General features: G+C 39.9%; 1 long non-coding RNA gene across 1 annotated transcript; it reads right to left on the minus strand.

The window, feature by feature from the left end:
• Positions 1-1,659: 1,659 nt before the first annotated feature.
• On the minus strand, positions 1,660-3,768 carry LOC113701711 (uncharacterized). The gene is made up of 3 exons (XR_003450990.2): positions 3,589-3,768; positions 2,573-2,635; positions 1,660-1,890 (listed from the first exon to the last, which is right to left on the minus strand). It is a non-coding gene; the product is annotated as an uncharacterized lncRNA (long non-coding RNA).
• Between the last annotated feature and the right edge of the window lie 14,517 nt (positions 3,769-18,285).

Here is an 18,285-nt window from a genome sequence, read left to right on the forward strand (position 1 = left end):
GCCGTATTCTTCGTTGCTCGGTCAAGATCAACTCAGGCGCAAACTTGGATAAACGGGTAAATTGACTCTCATATTCCGCCACAGTTTGAGCCCCTTGGCGGAGCCTAATGAACTCGTCCTCCTTCCTCTCCTGGACTAGAGGAGGGAAAAATTTTGCATTAAATTCTCGGATGAAGTTCACCCAAGTCCTCGGCGTCTGCTCCCGTTCCCATTTCTGCCTGATGACGTTCCACCAGGAACGGGCAGCCCCTTCAAGTTGAAACACGGCAAAAGTGACCTGCCGTTCGTCCGGGTAGTGTAGGGCCGCGAATATATCAACCATTTTCTCCAGCCATTTCTCAGCCACATCAGGGTCGGGTCCCCCAATAAACTTTGGAGGGGAAAACTTTTGAAAACGTTCTAGAGCTCTATCTTCGCTCTCAATATGATGGCCAGGGTTTCCGGGGTTTCCAGGGTTAGGGTTTGGGTTTTGGCCCTGTTGTTGCACTACTTGTGCGAGTAGGTTTGTCATTTGCTGCATAGCGGCAGCTATTTGAGCATTGGGGTCTATTTGGGGTTCAGGATCAGGTCCAGTCGAGGTTTTCCCCGCACCCCTAACTGGTGTAGGTTGTCTAGTTCTGCGTCCACGGCCTCGACCACTCCGAGTGCCTTCCATCAATCTAAGTCAATCTAAGTCACCAAATAGATATACTGTTAAAGGGCACCTAACCCTCCTTTCCGTAGCACCAGACAGGAACAAGGAAACAAGAATAAGTAACTCAAACAATTACCGCGAAGAGCATTTAAACATATACCACGTATACATAGATCACATAACCAAGTTAAGCAATCATACGGAACAGTCAGTCAAGTACATATGAAGTCATTGCATGAAACAATAGGGTCTTCCAAAAGTACTATAGACACCTAGGTCACAAGTACAAAAGGACTCACGAAACGCTTTTCCCCTTCTAGGGTTTCGTCCAAATATTTATATCTTAATCAAGGTCGATCACGCTTAACCACCCGAACAAACCACACGAAGTTCCATAGAATCGCCTTTCTAGTTCACCTAATCCTTTCTAACCTAGGCCTTCATATCTTTCGTATCCGGGCGCGAGAATCTCGTCTAAGATAATTCACATCTCGAGCCGGCCGGTCCCAAGAGTAAACCATCCTTATTAAAGATTCCTACCCGACATACATACCTAGCTTCCTCGAGTCCCATGATAATGATTCGTACACTTATCACATGCCCGGTTCATAACTTATGCTCAAACGAGCACTTAGACATATTCATGAAATTAGGACCACACCACCACTTGGCCCAGTCTCACTCCACGCAGAGACCACGCGAAGTGGCTCTGATACCACGCGAAGTGGCTCTGATACCACCTGTGACAGCCCCACTTTCCCCTAAGGCGAACTAAAGGGGTTAGCGGACTGCCTGCCCAGCTCTCGCCAGGACTACGGTACAGTTTACGTCGATCTATAACGTTCCGGAACATCCCATTGCACGTAAACAAGTCAAAAGAGTCAAAATAAAAAAAACGAAAAAATTTGCCGAAGATGAATAGTGCAGGCCACGTCAGAATCCGGCCGGAATCTGGCCGGATTCAGTCCAGTGACTTTTCGTTCAAAATTTTCCTTTTGCCGTTTGAAATCCAAATCGATTCAAAGTTCAGCCAAACATCAACCAAGCATATATACATTGAAATCCAACATTCCAAGCCAAATCGGCATACCAAAATATCCAACTAATCCATACATGTACAATAACCAATTACAAACCAAACATTGGAGGAAACAAAACACTTAGGGTTTCACCCTCAAGGAGCTATTCAAAATACATGTACATGAGCTCAACTTGTCATTCAACTATTACAATCTTTTCCAAAAGTGTTCATTTTCCTGTAAGGAAAACAAATGGAACGGTGTGAGCTAAAGCTCAGTGAGCAACTATCACAATAGCAGTTAAGATCACATAAGCATAACCATTCAAGTCAAGTATACAATTTCGAAGTAAAGCAATTCAGTGAAAGGATACGGTCGGCTCTCAAGAGCCCATTTCCACGCTTACATTCTTGATCCACACTCATTGACCCTCCGTCAATGTTAAAAGTACCAAACCGTAGACCTCACTTCACTTCCATTCCTTCCACCCAACATACCCCAACCGGGCCCGCACTCCATTCAGTCATTTTGGTAATACTCGAGTATACCGGAACCAAAGGTCTCATTACCACAAGGTTCCTCAGTACAGTCCCCGTGGCATGACAATTTTCACGACCAAGCCCTCGCCGGCTCGATCCAATTGACTACCAAACGGGGTTGAGCTCAGTAATACAGTGAAGCCATTGGACATTCGCCCAAATGACACCAAATCAGTTTCCAAGAATGGAATTCAGTATCCAGTATATCAAGTTCAGTAATGCAGTAAAACGGTAGCCAATCAGTGATACTATCAAAAGGGGTGAGGGCGGTCAAGTACACCCTCACCTTAATCAATTCCAATATCCAAGTAAGCCTTCAAGGCATCACATATACATTTAGCAAAGCCACATAGTAACAATTAAGTGAGTAGTATACTCACCAAGTGAGAAAATGATGTTTCATGCACCGTCGTTAAACGAACGTCGTGCACCACCGTTTCCTCCTAGAACAAGTGAACAATTACCATAAGACTCGATAACGAGTCACAAAGCCAAGCCAATTATAACCCAATAGGGTTTCATATGCATAAACAAGCATAATAGCAAACCAGAAAATCAAGCATTGGAACTCATTCGTCCCAACGACAAAAATAGTTTTTGGCCTCCAAAAGCGGTAATGGCACAAAATACTCTACGCTTATCGGATGAGGGCGAAAGACCCACCATCTCGAAGCTATGAAACAGGGCTACAACAATGTAGAAGGCCTCTCAGTCCAAATCCTATCACAACTAGGTCAAAAATGCAGAAAACCCAGCCAGAACCGCAATTGCAGGTTCCAAAATCACAGAAAACTGTAATACGTCTATCTCAGCCTACACAGATCCAAATGCATTGATTCCAAAGGCAAATGAAAGCTAAGACATCAAGCTACAATTCATCAGAAGACACCAACTTCAAATTCCAAACCAAATCCAGTCAAAACAGGCAATTACTATCCCAGTTCGGACATTCTGTTCACCAAAAACAGCAACAGTAAAAACGTCATAACTCTCTCTATACTAGTCCAAATGCCCTGAAATTTTGCAGGCACATCAAACTCATCAATACCTACAACTTTCATGTTTTGAGCAAAGTCCAATTCGGCCTCTAGCTATGACCTAAAATTTCGGACAGAATAGGGGTTCATGAACCCTAACTTTTCACATTTCATTCCAAATCCAAAATTGATTGCATTTCACAACAATTCACACCTACTAGAGCCAAAGCCCCTTATTACCAACCATCATACTAGTCCACAACATCAAAATCATATGAAACCAGAAAATTCCTCATAAAATTAAAAACTTCAACAAATCAAGCCAAACCAAGAAATAAATCATATAATCCATCACTTTAGCCACTTCTAAGCCAAACATAAACATCATTAGGTGTAGTAGAGGTTCAACCATCACTTACCAAGTAATCAAGAGAGATAGGGAGTGTGGACACCTTAGCTCTCCAAAAAAAACTTCACTAAGCACTCAAGAGCACCAAAGGAAGGAATTTTATGGAGTAGATTCTAGTTTAAGCACTTGAGTTGGGTGATTTGAGCTTGTTGGAAGCTTAAACTTGGAAGAGTTTTTCTTTCTTCTTGGATGAGAGGTTCGGCCATCAAGGAGCAAGAAATGGTAAGTTTTGTTCAATTTTTAAGATATTTAAACAAGTGGTCAAAAGGTCAAAAAATAGAATAGTAAACCATAAAGTCCACCCAAAGGGAACATGACACATGGCACCTCATTAAATGCATTCTTGTCATTCTTTTCTCTCTCACATCAATCACTTCACACATACTACTTATCTCTTAACACCCGATAAATTTTCCACAGTATCCGAAACTTAACCGTATTGGCCGAATTTTCCCGAACTTTTCGCACTAGTGGGTCCCACGTCCAATATATATTCTTAATTGTCTAAAAACTCTCCAATACTAGAAAATTCATATAAAAACTATAACTGCTCATAAAATCCACCAAGAAAATATTCCTAGGCCAGAAAATGCAGAAAACATGAAATTTAAGGGGGAAAAACCCTAGGAAACTATTAGGGCAATACGGGTTCTCACACGTACAACTCTTTATCATAAGTTGAGTAGTTCAGTGCAGCCCCATTGAGTTTCTCACTAAAGTATGCAATAGGCCTTCCACCTTGGTTCAACACAGCTCCAACTCCAATACCTGAAGCATCACAATCAATTTCAAATGTCTTAGAAAAGTCAGGTAAAGCAAGTATAGGTGCGTGTGTGAGTTGGTACTTTAAAGCGCGAAAAACCTGTTCTTGAGATTCTCCCCAATGGAAGTTCTCATTCTTCTTGATCAACTCGGTCAAGGGGGCAGCAATGGTGCTAAAGTCCCTCACGAATCTCCTATAGAAACCCGCAAGTCCATGGAAGCTCCGAACATCACCCACAGATCTTGGTGTTGGCCATTCTTGGATAGCTTTCACCTTTTGGTCATCCACCTTCATTCCCTGCGCACTTATAACAAACCCTAGAAACACAAGCTCATTGGTGCAAAAATTGCACTTCTTGATATTGGCATAGAGTTTCTCTCTTCGAAGTACATCCATAACAGCCTTAATATGCTCTAGGTGTTTATCATAAGATTTGCTATAAATTAGGATATCGTCAAAGTAAACTACCACAAATTTCCCTAAGAATGGACGCAGAACATGGTTCATTGAATTAACCTCATGAAGGTACTAGGTGCATTAGTTAGCCCAAAAGGCATCACTAACCACTCATACAATCCATACTTAGTTTTGAAGGCAGTTTTCCATTCATCCACCTCCTTAATCCTAATTTGATGGTATCCACTTTTGAAATCAATTTTAGTAAAGAACACAGCCCCATGTAACTCATCAAGCATGTCATTTAAGCGAGGTATAGGGTGGCGATACTTTACCGTGATGGCATTTACAGCTCTACAATCGGTGCACATTCTCCACGTACCATCTTTCTTGGGCACCAATGTGATGTCTCACAAAATTTTTATTATTTTCAAATTCCATTTCGAGTTTATTTAAATATTTAATTGCCCATTTACTCTGATTATTATTTTCTAACCTCTTTAGACCTAATTACATGGATTTATAGTTTCGTTATATTTTTAAGGTGACTCGTTTAAAAATTTAATTTTTGGAAGTTCATTAAGTGAAAATAGTGAATACACGATTTGGGATTTTAGCTGGTTTGGAAATACCATAAGTTGGAAAAATTGGAGACTCGTATAATGGACTTAAGATAGGTATTTTATGTTTAAATACTTAAGTGATAGTTATTAGTATTATCGTTATAAGAATTTCTTGAAAGTTTCGCTTTAACGCGCATAATTTGGAGATACGCGTTTTTACACGCGCGATTTAATTGAGGGACTTTAGACCCTTATTTTGGGACAATTAAGAGTGAATAATATTCATATGAAAATAAATGTATTGGAGGTTTAGTGCACTAGTAAAATAAACTCGAGAGAAATCGAGCCCAAAATGCGCGCATACACGCGCGAGAGAGAGTTGACTTTCGGGTGAATTGTGGCCACACATTTAAGCTTACTTTAGAAGATTTATTTCAGCACTACACACTCTCTCTTTCCCTCTCACTTTGGCCGAACCATCAGCTGCAAAAACAACTCAAAGTTTCTCAAATTTTCATCTCCAAATCTTGCACAAACCTTCACCAAATTCAACCAAAATTGAACTACACTTAGCTTAATACTTGGAGATCACATTAAGCTACAAAGGAGAGCTGCAAACCACGATTTTATTGGCCAAGGGAAGGACCAAAATTTCTGCTTAGCTCATCAACAAACGTAAGTAATGATCAACCACTAAATTCTTGATTTATGGAAGATAGATTACACTCATGAGCTCTTGGATTCTCATGGGCAGCTTTAAATTGATAGAAAATTTTGAATGTGGGCTCTATGAACTCCCACTCTTGGGTTGATGGCTGATATGATATTTGATTATGGATTTAATGTTGATTTAGTGCTCAAATTGGTAGATTAATGGTGCATAGCTAGTATAAACTTGAAAGAGTGCATGGATGAAAAATTTCCAATTCTGCCCCTGTTATGACCGTGCCTCTTTTTGCAGAATTTTGAGGCTTTAATGGTTTGTATATGATGTTTATATGTTGTATAGATGGTGTATAAAGTTTCATCAAAAAATATTGAGGTTTGGTTGGTCAAATGGATTAATCTCACGAAGCTAGCAAACCTGGAAAAATTTTCCCGTAATGCTCAGACAGCCTTCTTGTTTCGGCCATAAGTCTGTGCTCCAACGTCGAAATCAAGTACCGTAAGTGGAATTTGAAACTAGACATTCCCAGATTTCCAATGGTATAAAATTGAACCCCTAATTCCACCCGAATACACCGTACCAACCATTTAAAGATGACTGTCCTGTTTCTCTGTTTTCCTGGAACAAAGTTCAGAAGCTACAACTTGAGGCTCGAATTTGAGCTAGTTGTGAGCTGAATTTCAGAACGATTTCTTCTGTGAAATTATAGTTTTATGGATATATTTTCCAACGCCATCAACCATGCTAAAGTCTGAGTTGAATTGAGTGATTTGTGATCAAAATACGAAACCTGCCCTGTTCTTGAAAACCCTAAATTTTGGACAGAATTGATGCTAGACTTGGTGTGGACTTGCCAATTGAATTTCTTGGAGTTAAAACACTTACCAAATATACCATGAATGTTCCTTAGGCTTATCATACACAAATAAACCATGTTTGAAGGATTTTTCTTGGCCAAATATTTGGAATGGAAAACAAAAAGCTCAAGGCAGTTTTGGCTTAGGATTTTTCGAAACTTTGGTTGTTTAGTTGACTACCTTTCCGAAGTTATTTCTCCATGAAATTTGGTAGAGGGACAACCCTTATATGATAGTATTATACTGCTAATTATGGTGTTATTCCGAGGCCGTTTCATGGCTCAAATAAATTACCAAAGTTCATGACTCGAGTTTGGAAAAATCCTTATTTCACAAAGGAATTTTGGTAACTTTGAGTTGCTGTATCTTAGTGCTCAAAACTTCATTTCTCATTTCGCTTGTTTTGTTGTAAACTTAGATTGCAACTCTAGTAGAGTTCCAGATTTCAAAGGTTAGTTCCAATCAAGTAAATTTTGGCGAATTTTCAAAGTTGGCCAAAAACCAACCTAAATCTGCCTTATGAACCAAAACAGCGACTTTGAGCTCATTTTTGAATGATTTCCATTTGGAATCTTAGAAAAGTGTATTCTAGGAATTTTTAATACCTTAGAAGAAGTTGGAATACCAAGTTTTCCAATTTTCGACCTGTGGAATGTGAGATACGATTTTTTCAAAATATCATATCAAAAACTGAAATTTTCCGCACTTCAAGGAAATGAAGTTTTTTTCAAGTACTCCTTATTCCTTCGATAGTACTTGAACTTTTATGCTTGATTTCCAAGACAAAAGACTCGATTGCTCTTATACTTTAAGAAACTCCACTTGAACCTCGATTTACGAGTAATTGAGGTTCATTATCATGAAATTTCCCCTAGATTGTACTCGTGCACGATCTTCCTTGATAATTGGGATGTTTGAATGATAATTCACTATTATTTGCTCAGGCACACATGAGGACCTTCAAGAGGATCCCACAGTGAACGCCTAAAGCTCCGAGGGATATTTCTTCCTCATTGCTTATATTGGTGAGTGTCAAGTGTGTGAATTATGTGAAATATCTGTAAATTGATAAGTGTTATATAAATTGGGATTTTTAAACCTTTGAGTCGAGTATGTATTTTATCGCACTTGTCCTCATTTAAACGAAGTGAACTTGAGTTAGTGAAGTGAAGTGCTTACTTGTTTAAGTAATTGGTTAAGAGAATATATGTGAAGTACTTAAGTGATTATTTATGCTGTGATTGCATAAGTCGTTGGAGTGAACCTCCTCGATACAAAAGTGAAAAAGTGGGGGACGCCCAAACTCTCTTATTGGCTAGCCTTGGACTCGAGCCAACAGGGGCTTGGTCAAGCTCCTCAGTGAACCATGAGATTTCATAAGCTCGACCTATTGAGAGGTCTTGCTTGGCATACTCGCTGAAGTATCGCCTCATAAATGTATTGCGGGCCCGGTGTGGTATGTAAGGTTGAGGGGAAGTGTAAGTGATGTTTCTACGGATTAAACCTACCCGGTTGACGGAGTGTCAACGCGTGGAGGTTCCTGATCGTGCAAGTGAAAAATAACTCTTGAGAGCTCCCATATCCTTGAATTGTTTCTGTTTACTTTTCAGTAAAGTGCTCTTTATTGAATGGTTATTGTTGTAAATTGATTAATTTGGGGGTGTTACTTGAACTACGTGCCTGTATGTGTGTTCTTGGCCTCACGAGCATTTTGCTCACCCTGTAGATTTGTTTTCCTTAACAGGATTTGTGCTTGGAGTGAGATTTGGAGGAATTTCTCTTTTGTGTACTCATGTAATAGGGTTCCAACTCTTTTGTCTAGACTTTTGGGATATTGTATATTTTGGGCTGTATTATGGAAACCCGATGTAAGGATTGGATGATTGTTATATTTCGTTAAGCTTGAACGCTTCCGTATTAATTGTATTTATCTTTTCTGGTTGTTGATTTCTAGCACCGCTATAAGCTTGAATGGTGTTTGCTTGAGTCCTGGCGAGAGTTGGGCAGGCATCCCGCGGATACCCTTTGGTTCGCCTTAGGGAGAAGTGGGGGCGTTACAACCAAAATGACTGGGACAGCACACGGGTTTAAGCTCTCACGTGCCCATCCTTTGCCAAGCAACTCATCCACTTGCCTTTGCAACTCCTTAGTCTCCTCCGGGTTGCTCTTGTAAGCTGGTCGATTTGGCAATGAAGCCCCAGGGATGAAATCAATTTGATGCTTAATGCCTCTAAGTGGCGGCAATCCACTTGGCACATCCTCGGGGAAGACATCAGCATATTCCTGTAAAAGAGACTTAACCTCGAGAGGTATGTCAATATCAAGTTCATGCACATGTAGAGTTACTTCTTTGCTAACAAGCATAAGAAGTGGCTGCTCATCTCTCATTAATTTCCTCACTTTCTTGGCTTTTATCAGGAGCATTTGTTTTCCCTCGGATTTTACCTCACTTGCCGAGCTATCTATAGCCTTTTTCCTCTCTTTTTTTGCCTCAGCTCTCTCATTTTCTTTCTTTTTTGCATTATACCTCTCAAACTCTTGTTGCAATTTCAATTGATCCTCATGCACTTGTTTTGGAGAAAGGGGAGCTAGGGTGACTTTCTTACTATTGTACAAGAAGCTATACTTGTTAGTCACACCATCAAAAGTTACCTGCCTGTCAAATTGCCATGGCCTACCTAGTATAATGTGACTAGCCTGCATAGGGACTACATCACATAATACCTCATCAGAGTATTTATGAATTTGGAAGGATATAAAAACCTGTTTGGTTACTCGAACCTCCCCAGAATTGTTGAGCCATTGGAGTTTGTAGAGCCGTGGGTGATCCCTTATAGGCAGCTTCAAGTTGTCCACTATAAGTGAACTAGCTACATTTGTGCAGCTCCCACTATCGACAATCACACTACAAAGTGCTTGGTTGACGAAGCACCTGGTGTAGAAGATGTTCTCCCGTTAGAGCTCGTTCTCCTTAACACGTGCAGTTAATGCTCTCCTTGCAACTAGGCTAGTCCCAAAGTGTCCCTTGGGTGCATTATATTTCTCTTCATTTGGTGACTCACCATCACTACCTCCTTCAAGAGGTGGAATGCCTTCGTTCTCGGCTTCATTCTCGCTCACGATCTCGCCATTTTGCATCATAATCATAGTCCTTTGGTTGGGACATTGACTAGCAATATGGCCCTTACCTTGGCATTTGAAGCACCGAGTATCACGAGCTCTAGTGTGTGCCCTATGCTCCTCAAATTTCGGAATCGAAGAGGGTGGTTTCCCCACATTAGAATTACCCAGCTTACCTACCTCGAATCTCGGCTTGGGTATAGGAGCATTTGGCGAAGGCCGAGAATCATTTCATGGTTGGAATGGCTGGTTGGTAGAATCGGCGGTATTGCCGAAAGTCGTTCGAGTATTACCCTCCTCTTGAGTCTTTACTCGACCTTAATGGCCTTGTCAACAAGCTCATGCAACTCCATATAATGTTGAAGTTCCACTCGTTCAGTGATTTCGGGTCTTAACTGTGAGAACCCGTATTTTTCCCTAATAATTTTCCTAGGGTTTTACCCTTTAATTGCATGAAATGACCACTTTTGGAAAAGGTTGTGTTAGTTGGTTGCCAAATTGAGCCATGTATATGTCTATTTTGAATAGCTCTTTGCATGAAACCCTAATGTGTATTGGGTTCATCTTTTGATTGGCAAACCGAACATGTGTATTCATGATGAATAGCTTTTGACATGCCAATGTGGTTGTAAATGTTGAATTTCAATGTATTCATGTTTGGTTGGACTTCGGAACGATTCGACTTTCAAACGGCAAAAGGAAAATTTTTGACCGAAGAGCACTGGACAGTATCCGGCCAAGAATCCGGCCGCTAATCCGGCCAGATTCCGGCCAGATTCCCCTGTTCTAGGCACTATTCATCGTTTTCATTTTTTTTATTTTGTTATTTTGATACTTGTGGCTTGTCCGAGCGCACTTTTACTTTCCCGAAATGTTCTAGATCGCATGTAACTGCTCGTTAGTCCTGGCGAGAGGTGGGCAGGCAGTCCGCTAACCCCTTTGGTTCGCCTTAGGGGAAAGTGGGGCTGTTACATTAACCCGTTCAGGAATCTCGCCATGGTGGCTTCAGGATCCTCCTGTACATCCGTTCTAAGTATCAGGATCTCCATCATTCATCCACACTCCGGTTGCCCTGGACTAAGGTTTGTAATCGGTGGTACAAATCCCTAATGTAATGTCCAGGTACAAAGCGGGTACGCATCATGGCTCGAATCTCGGGCCATGGAATGAGCTCAGGTAGCCCATTTCTCCTTCTAGACTTCTTGATTTGGTCCCACCAAACCACCGCGTACTCAGTGAATTCCATGGTTGCCAACTGTACCTTTTTCTCCTCGGTGTAGTTTTGGCAAGAAAAGACCATTTCGATCTTGGATAATCATTCGAGAAAGGCCTCGGGGTCGGACTGTCCTTTGAATTCAGGGATGTTCATTTTGATTCCCTTGAACACATCGGTATGTCCAGTTTGGTTCCTTTGCCTTGGTCGAATTCGAGGTTCCTCATCATCATCATCATTATTGGAACCATCGGACGACTCCTCCACGTCCCTTCGCCTTCGCGTGGACTTAGAGGTTTTTTGTGTCCCAAATGCTCGGAGTTGCAGCAACTCATCTTGAATGGGTTCTAGCATGCGTTGAAAACGCCTCTCCATCTGCTCCATCATCTGTTCAAAGTTCATGGGACGGGATACTCATTCGTTTCCACTAGACATGGAGTCTCAAGTGTACCTGCAAGGGTTAGTAGCAAAGAAAAAAGAAATAGAGGAAAAAAAGTAATGTTTTCTTTCGCTTCTTTTCTCTTTTTTTTTTTGTCACTTCACTCCCTAAGTGTATACTCTCACACTCGTATATGGTCACTCAAATCACTCTAATAAGCTCACCAAAATATTCTCTCACAGCCCCTTGCAAAACCTTGAAGAAAGTAGAGCTCCTCAAGTGCTCAAATTTAGTTTAAAAAATCAAGTTCATGCTAGAATTTGAGGTTCATAAGAGTAGAGATTTTCTTGGAAAACAAAATTAGGACACTAAGAATGGAGTGATAGAATATATTCAAGAATAAAAATTGGAAAAGGAATTGACACAAAAACTGAAAAAAAATTAAGAACGACACTAAAAAAACTCTAACCGACAAGGAAAGTGGTCATTTTGCTTTGCTGGAAATTTTTTTTTCTGGGCCGTTTGCTAAAATATAGCAGGTGATGCAGCTAAAAGATAGGCAGGAATTTAGGCACTGTGCAGCTATAAAATAGGGAACAAGATGCGGCTAAAAGTTAGTCTCTCAGTTTTGGAAGTCTTCGGCTTTTAGAAATCTTTTGGGTTTTGGAGACTAGGAAGCTGCCTTTTTTTTTTCTTGCTTGGTGTTACCCGATTCCCCTTACTTGGTTGCGGAACAAGATGGGCAGTTTATTTTGTTCCTTTCAAGATCAAATTGGCTGCTGCAATAGCTTTTCTTTTTTTTGTTTATACAGCCAAAAGATGAACTATGGGTTCGGCTCAAACACACAAATTTCCAGGTTTGGTTGCAGCTTTGGTGCGGCCTGTTTTTGGTGATTTTTAATGTTTGGGCAGGTTGTGATTCTTGGTTCCCAACAATTAGAGCTCAAAGTTCAGGTATGTTTCAATGTCACGCGCAAGAAAATTTCAAGAATTCAAGATCAAACCACAATTTCCAGCAAATAACTTCAAGAATATCAAGGCTAATTTCCAGATTTCAAGAATATCCAGAATCCCTTCAAGATCTTCGTGAAACCAGCAAATTTGACGCAAGAATTTCAAGAACAAGGTACCAATACTTTCCTAGATGATAAGCAACTGAAGAAAAATGACATGAATAGATTTGGAAACAACTAAAAACTTAACAAGAAAGAACGAACAGATTTTGGAAACTACCAAAACTCAGCAAGAAAGAATGGACAGATTTCTTCTTCTTCTCTTTTTGTTTTTTTTTTCTTTAAACCCAAACGATGTAACTACCAAACAAATAGCCTAAGAATAACACAAATAATTCCCAGAATTTCCAGAAATTAAAACGGCACAAGAAAGACACCAAAACACTGATGGGCAGATTTTTTTTACAAAGAATAAGACTAGCGGCTGGTTCTATATATGTATATATATATATTCTTGTTTTCTGAGCAGGACCCAATCACAACAATGGACAACGAGTCTGAGCAACAATAGTCAACAACTAGGCACAAAACGTGGTGATACAACCTGAAAACTAACGCAAGACACGATGCACACAAACTGGAAATTGCGGACAGCAATGGGGAGACAAGGAAAAAGGATTAGCTACTGACCTTTTTTTTTTTTTTGACTCAGGTTGGGACTTACTGACGACAACAACAAGATGTTGAACAAGAGACAGGCACATCAATTAAGAGACAATTCGGTCAGATTGGGCCATGCAAGGGATAATATTAAGTGCGGCAAGACCGAAATCTGAATGACTCAATGCTTTGTTGTGCGTCTTTGGCACAATTATCAACACTGGCTGACACCTCAATTTGCTGGACATAGACGGTGGAACAATCAACAATACATGACCAGATTGTAACATACAAGACTCAATAGAAACAGCAATAAGGACGCGATACTAAGAACAGACTCCAAACACGGCGACCAGAATTTGATAACAAGGAAACTTGCGGACAGATTGGAGTTGCGAACAGAATTTAACTAACGAGACAGATACGGAAGGTACGAATTAAGACACAAAAGAGGGATAAACGATGTTACCAACAAGCTAGCTCTGATGCCAGCTGATACGAATCTCATTGGCGAGAAGATTCGCGACCCAAGATCACTTGTTGGATTTGACTTCGAACGCAAGAAACGGTAGCAGCGGAAACCCTACGACCCCTCTAATCCCCGTGACTACGAACTTGTTGCTATTATCTCAACCCGTAATCAAACGAATTAGCAAACCTCAGGCAAGTGTAGAAGGTGCCACAATTCAAGTGTGGTTCTTGAATTGATAAGCCAAACAAGAACACTAGAGTAAAACTCTAAGTTGTTCAAGGGTTGCTCGAAAGCTATGGAGAAAATTCCCACACTAGGTTTTTATGATAAAAAGTGTCTACCCCTTTTAATGACGTAATGTGGTGCCTTATATAGGCTACAAGTAAAAACCCTAATCTAGTAAGGAAAAGGTGCGGCTGATATGGGCCCTAATACGTGACGGAAACGGAAACGAAAGCTACGGGCTCAACTCTCGACGGATAGGGCCTCATGCGGGCTTTCCTTCGTAGGCAGCCCACCCTAACAAATAATGATGAACAAAATAGCAATCCTACGCTTGGTGATTCTATGTGCAACATGCACTTCAGCCAATTATTCAAGCTAATCAAACTATTGAGGAAATAAACGAACTACTAAAATGGAAACTAGGGTTTGGCAAAATCCTAAAATTCGTGTATAGCTTCAATGCTCAATACCGGACCTCGATCACCTTCGCTAGGGTGTTTGAATCCCTCAAAGGACTTGTGTATGGCCTGAACAAGTACATTGAGTTGCTCACGAAGTCTTTTTGCGCGAGCCCTAGTAATGGATCCGCTTGGAGCTTGCATGCGATCCTCACCCCCTCGATCACCCGAGCCGTTGTTGGCGTACCCCCGTACTATGGTGCTATCAGAGGTAGTAGTAACTAATTAACAAATATATATATAAATGGTAATAAAATAAAGTAGCAATAATGAGATTGATGATAATAATGAATAACTATAAATTATAAATATGTATAGTAAGATAATAGTCAAGATAATAAATATGATTACGAGTAATTATTTTCTTTTAAATTAGGAAACTTTACAAATTAAGAAACTTTCTAAAAATAGAAACTTTTCAATAATAGAAATCGTCCAATTTAGGAAAATGCTGCTAGAGTTCATATAATGGTTTAGACACGAATCTTCGACTCATTCAGAGTTTGTATATTTATGCATCTATAGGAAATATCAACTAATTAGGAAACCTGTGCATTTGATAGGTACGATACAAGTTTAAAAGACCTAAGGTAGCCCTACTCGAGCAGCCAGACAAAGGTAGGTGGTACTTACTTTTCTGAGATTTCAAAGGTGCAAAATGAGATTTTGTTGTCAATCCTATTTTGTTGTATTGACTCAAAATGTATTTGATTAAATATTTTACTTGGATATTTATGAAAGTTATATTTTTACTATACAAAAATGGACCATGTGACTTATTTGAAATGTTTTGATATGTATTATGTACCAAACAAGCTGAATCTTTGATGAAATCAATGATTTATGTATATGACATGTGGAATAAATTTTTGACAAGTAAAGCTCAAAACAGTCATGGGATAGACGGTAGGGGCTATAGTCCTGTCTAATCGTCATGGTAGCTTGGTATAGAGTCCGGCCGATTGACCCATGTATGAAATGAGACCAATCGGTAGTCATGAAATCTATTGGTCGCCCACCTAGATGGAATTTAATCTCTTGGCTGAGTACTCACTAGCCGGTCATTACATGTACTTGTTATGAGCTGATCTGAAATGTTATGAGTTGATATAGAATGATTTATGAATTGATCTGAAATGAGACTTATGAACTGATATGAATTGATTTATGAACGGATATGAAGAGACTTGCGAATTGAGACGAAATGATTTATGACTTTATGATTTTTCATGTACATTTATCAATAAGATGCTTTTAAATTGCTTGCCACTCGTTACTACTGATTGTTTTTATAAAAGACGTTACTTTCAAGATTATGGATGTGATCGATGCGCAAATGATTTGATTTGTATCTATAAAATTACGAGTACGTGGTCCAACAGAGGAGTAAAAATTACCTACTGAGTGATGTGTCGCTCAACCCACTTCTTACCATTTTTACAGATTCTGAAAAGTATGAATTGGTTTACGTAGAAGACCCTGAGGATGACTTTTGTGAGAAACCGAGAAATTAAGTGTATACCCTAAAATATTTTATTTATTTACTGTGATATAAAAAACAAAAAAAAAATTAAAGAAACATATGACATGCATATCGTAAATCGTAATTAATTGCGAATATTATCAGACACATAACATACACTAGAAATCTATGAAGTACATGTCTAATGAGGTTTTCTTAAAGTTAAATGTGTCAAAATCAATGTAAGAAAATTTTTCCGAAAATACAAATGAAGTTAGGAATTTATGCATGAAATCACAAAATTTTAGACCTTAGAGAGTAATTAAACTACAACTAAAAGACCAACCTAACCCTAAAATCCTAGAATAACTACCATGAAGCCAAGACAAACTATTAGAAATTAGAAAACAACCGAGAGAAAATGACACATTTCATTGAACCAAATGCAAATTTGTTAGGCTAAGCAGTGGAAATGAGGTTAGCTAAGATTTGGGCGGTGAATAACACTTATTGGGATAGTTGTCAGGGAGAAAACTACCAACTTTGCTATGTAAGCAGAGACTGACCGAGTGCAGCTAAGAGAGACCAATTGTTAAGAATGCCTGGGCGGTGGAGGAGAGCAAAATGAAACTGCAGACCTTCTTCTTATCAACTAACATCGAGAGGAAAATAGAGAGTGCGGAAGTGAGAGCAAGAGCTTAGCTAGTTTATCACCAAACAACCAAAGATAAGGAAAATACAGTAAGGAAGGCAGGATAAGCTGGAAAGGAACTGATTTCGGAAGATGCATGGAAGTGTTACCTCTGGTTTATGATATTATGTCACGTTTAGCTATAGAGACCTGTAGAAGTTGGTTAGAAAACTTGCATGAGAACCATAGCAACGGACCATGCGTTTGCGACGTGCGAAACCGGTTAAACTGGAAAACAAGGCAGCTTAGAATCTGAACTTTGGCTACATTTTTCTTTGTGCTACGTACTAATTCAGGGTTTTCCCAAAACATGAAAGTTGTAGCTTCTTAAGTGCTTGTTGTGCCTGCAAAATTTCTGGCAAACAGATCTGTGTAGCCTGAGTTATGGCCAAAATCCTCGCTTCTATTCTAAACTTTGAATTGTGCTATGTTTCTTGATTTTGCTTCTATCGTGCTCAGTTCACATTGATAATGAAGGAACTGGGTGTTGAGATCTTCATAAGACTTGTAGATCTTTGTCTTAGCTTCAAAATGTATAAAGTGCATCCAAATCCGAGTTCCGTAGCTCTAGTTACACCCAAAACAAGATCGGGTGTCAGAACTGCCTTTGAAGTTTGACAGTTCTGACAGGAACTTTGGACCCATTTTTTCCTATGCTCTGTCTTGATTCAGCTTTTGGTCAAAACACAAAAGTTATAGCCTTATAAATGAGCTTTCCAATGCCTCTATAATTTTTTGATTATGATCTCTGAGTTATGAGTTATAGTCGTTCAAACAGGGCCTGCTTGGTAACCTGAATTGAAACGGTTGGGACTGTCTTGTGCATTTTTGTCCTAGTTCCATTGAGATCTGAATTGAGGTGTCTTCATGAAAGTTGTAGCTTCTTCTTAGTTTCGCAACGGTACCTTATACACTTCGATCCGATAACCGTAACCTGAAATTTGATCAAAACAATTGTAGGTACCAAATCTGCCGTTTTCGTTTGCCTGCCATTTCCGTTTGCCGCCGTTTCTTTTTTCGTTTGCCGTTTCCACGCGTGCATGTGCCCATTTTTCCGTTTTGCTTGATTTATACATTTTAGTTGTCGTTTGTGTAGTAATGTGGTGCAATCTTTTATTTCAAACGGTGACGGGTTAGACGGTGACGGGTTAGACGGTGCCAGTGGGGCCTACTAGCTGTTACGTGACGTGATCTTCGCACTTTTGCTATACTTGCTCTCTGTGTAAGTATTCAAGCCGTTTTTTTGTGTATAACTTGCTTATGTGCTTTGGTGTGGATGAGAGGGTACTTAGGCGAGGGTGTACTTGATCACACTCGACCTAAACCCTACTTTGCACCTGTGCTTCTTTATGAGATGTGTATATATGAATTATTTTGGTGTTGAACCCTTGAGCTTCCAGTCCGGGGTGACTTTTGTGGGGCCCGATCTCAAGACCTAGACGGACTATTCGAGCCGGGCGGAGTTTGGTCGAAGCCAGTCCAACCTAGTCTTAAGGTCACCAAGTTTGTGGTTTTGTGAACCAAGTTTGTGTACCGAACTTGTGAGTCAAGTTCAATTTCGTTTCATTTGCTCGAGCCATTTCGTGAGATGACTAGCCAGTGAGGCTGATAAGGTGTTAGGAGGGAGTACAAGTGGAGTTCTACTGACCCTTACCGGTGGTCGACGGAGTGTCGACAGGAGGTCACACATGGCAAATGACGTGGCTTTGGAGCCAACCTGTATCCTTAACTTGTGTTGTTACTTTTATATTTTTGATTGGGCATCTTTGTGACGTAATTGTCCGTCTTAATGTAAAATTTACGTTTTTACCCCTGTATACTTACTAAG

This window comes from Coffea arabica, chromosome 7e, assembly GCF_036785885.1.
Source record: "Coffea arabica cultivar ET-39 chromosome 7e, Coffea Arabica ET-39 HiFi, whole genome shotgun sequence".
Taxonomy (NCBI): Eukaryota; Viridiplantae; Streptophyta; class Magnoliopsida; order Gentianales; family Rubiaceae; genus Coffea; species Coffea arabica.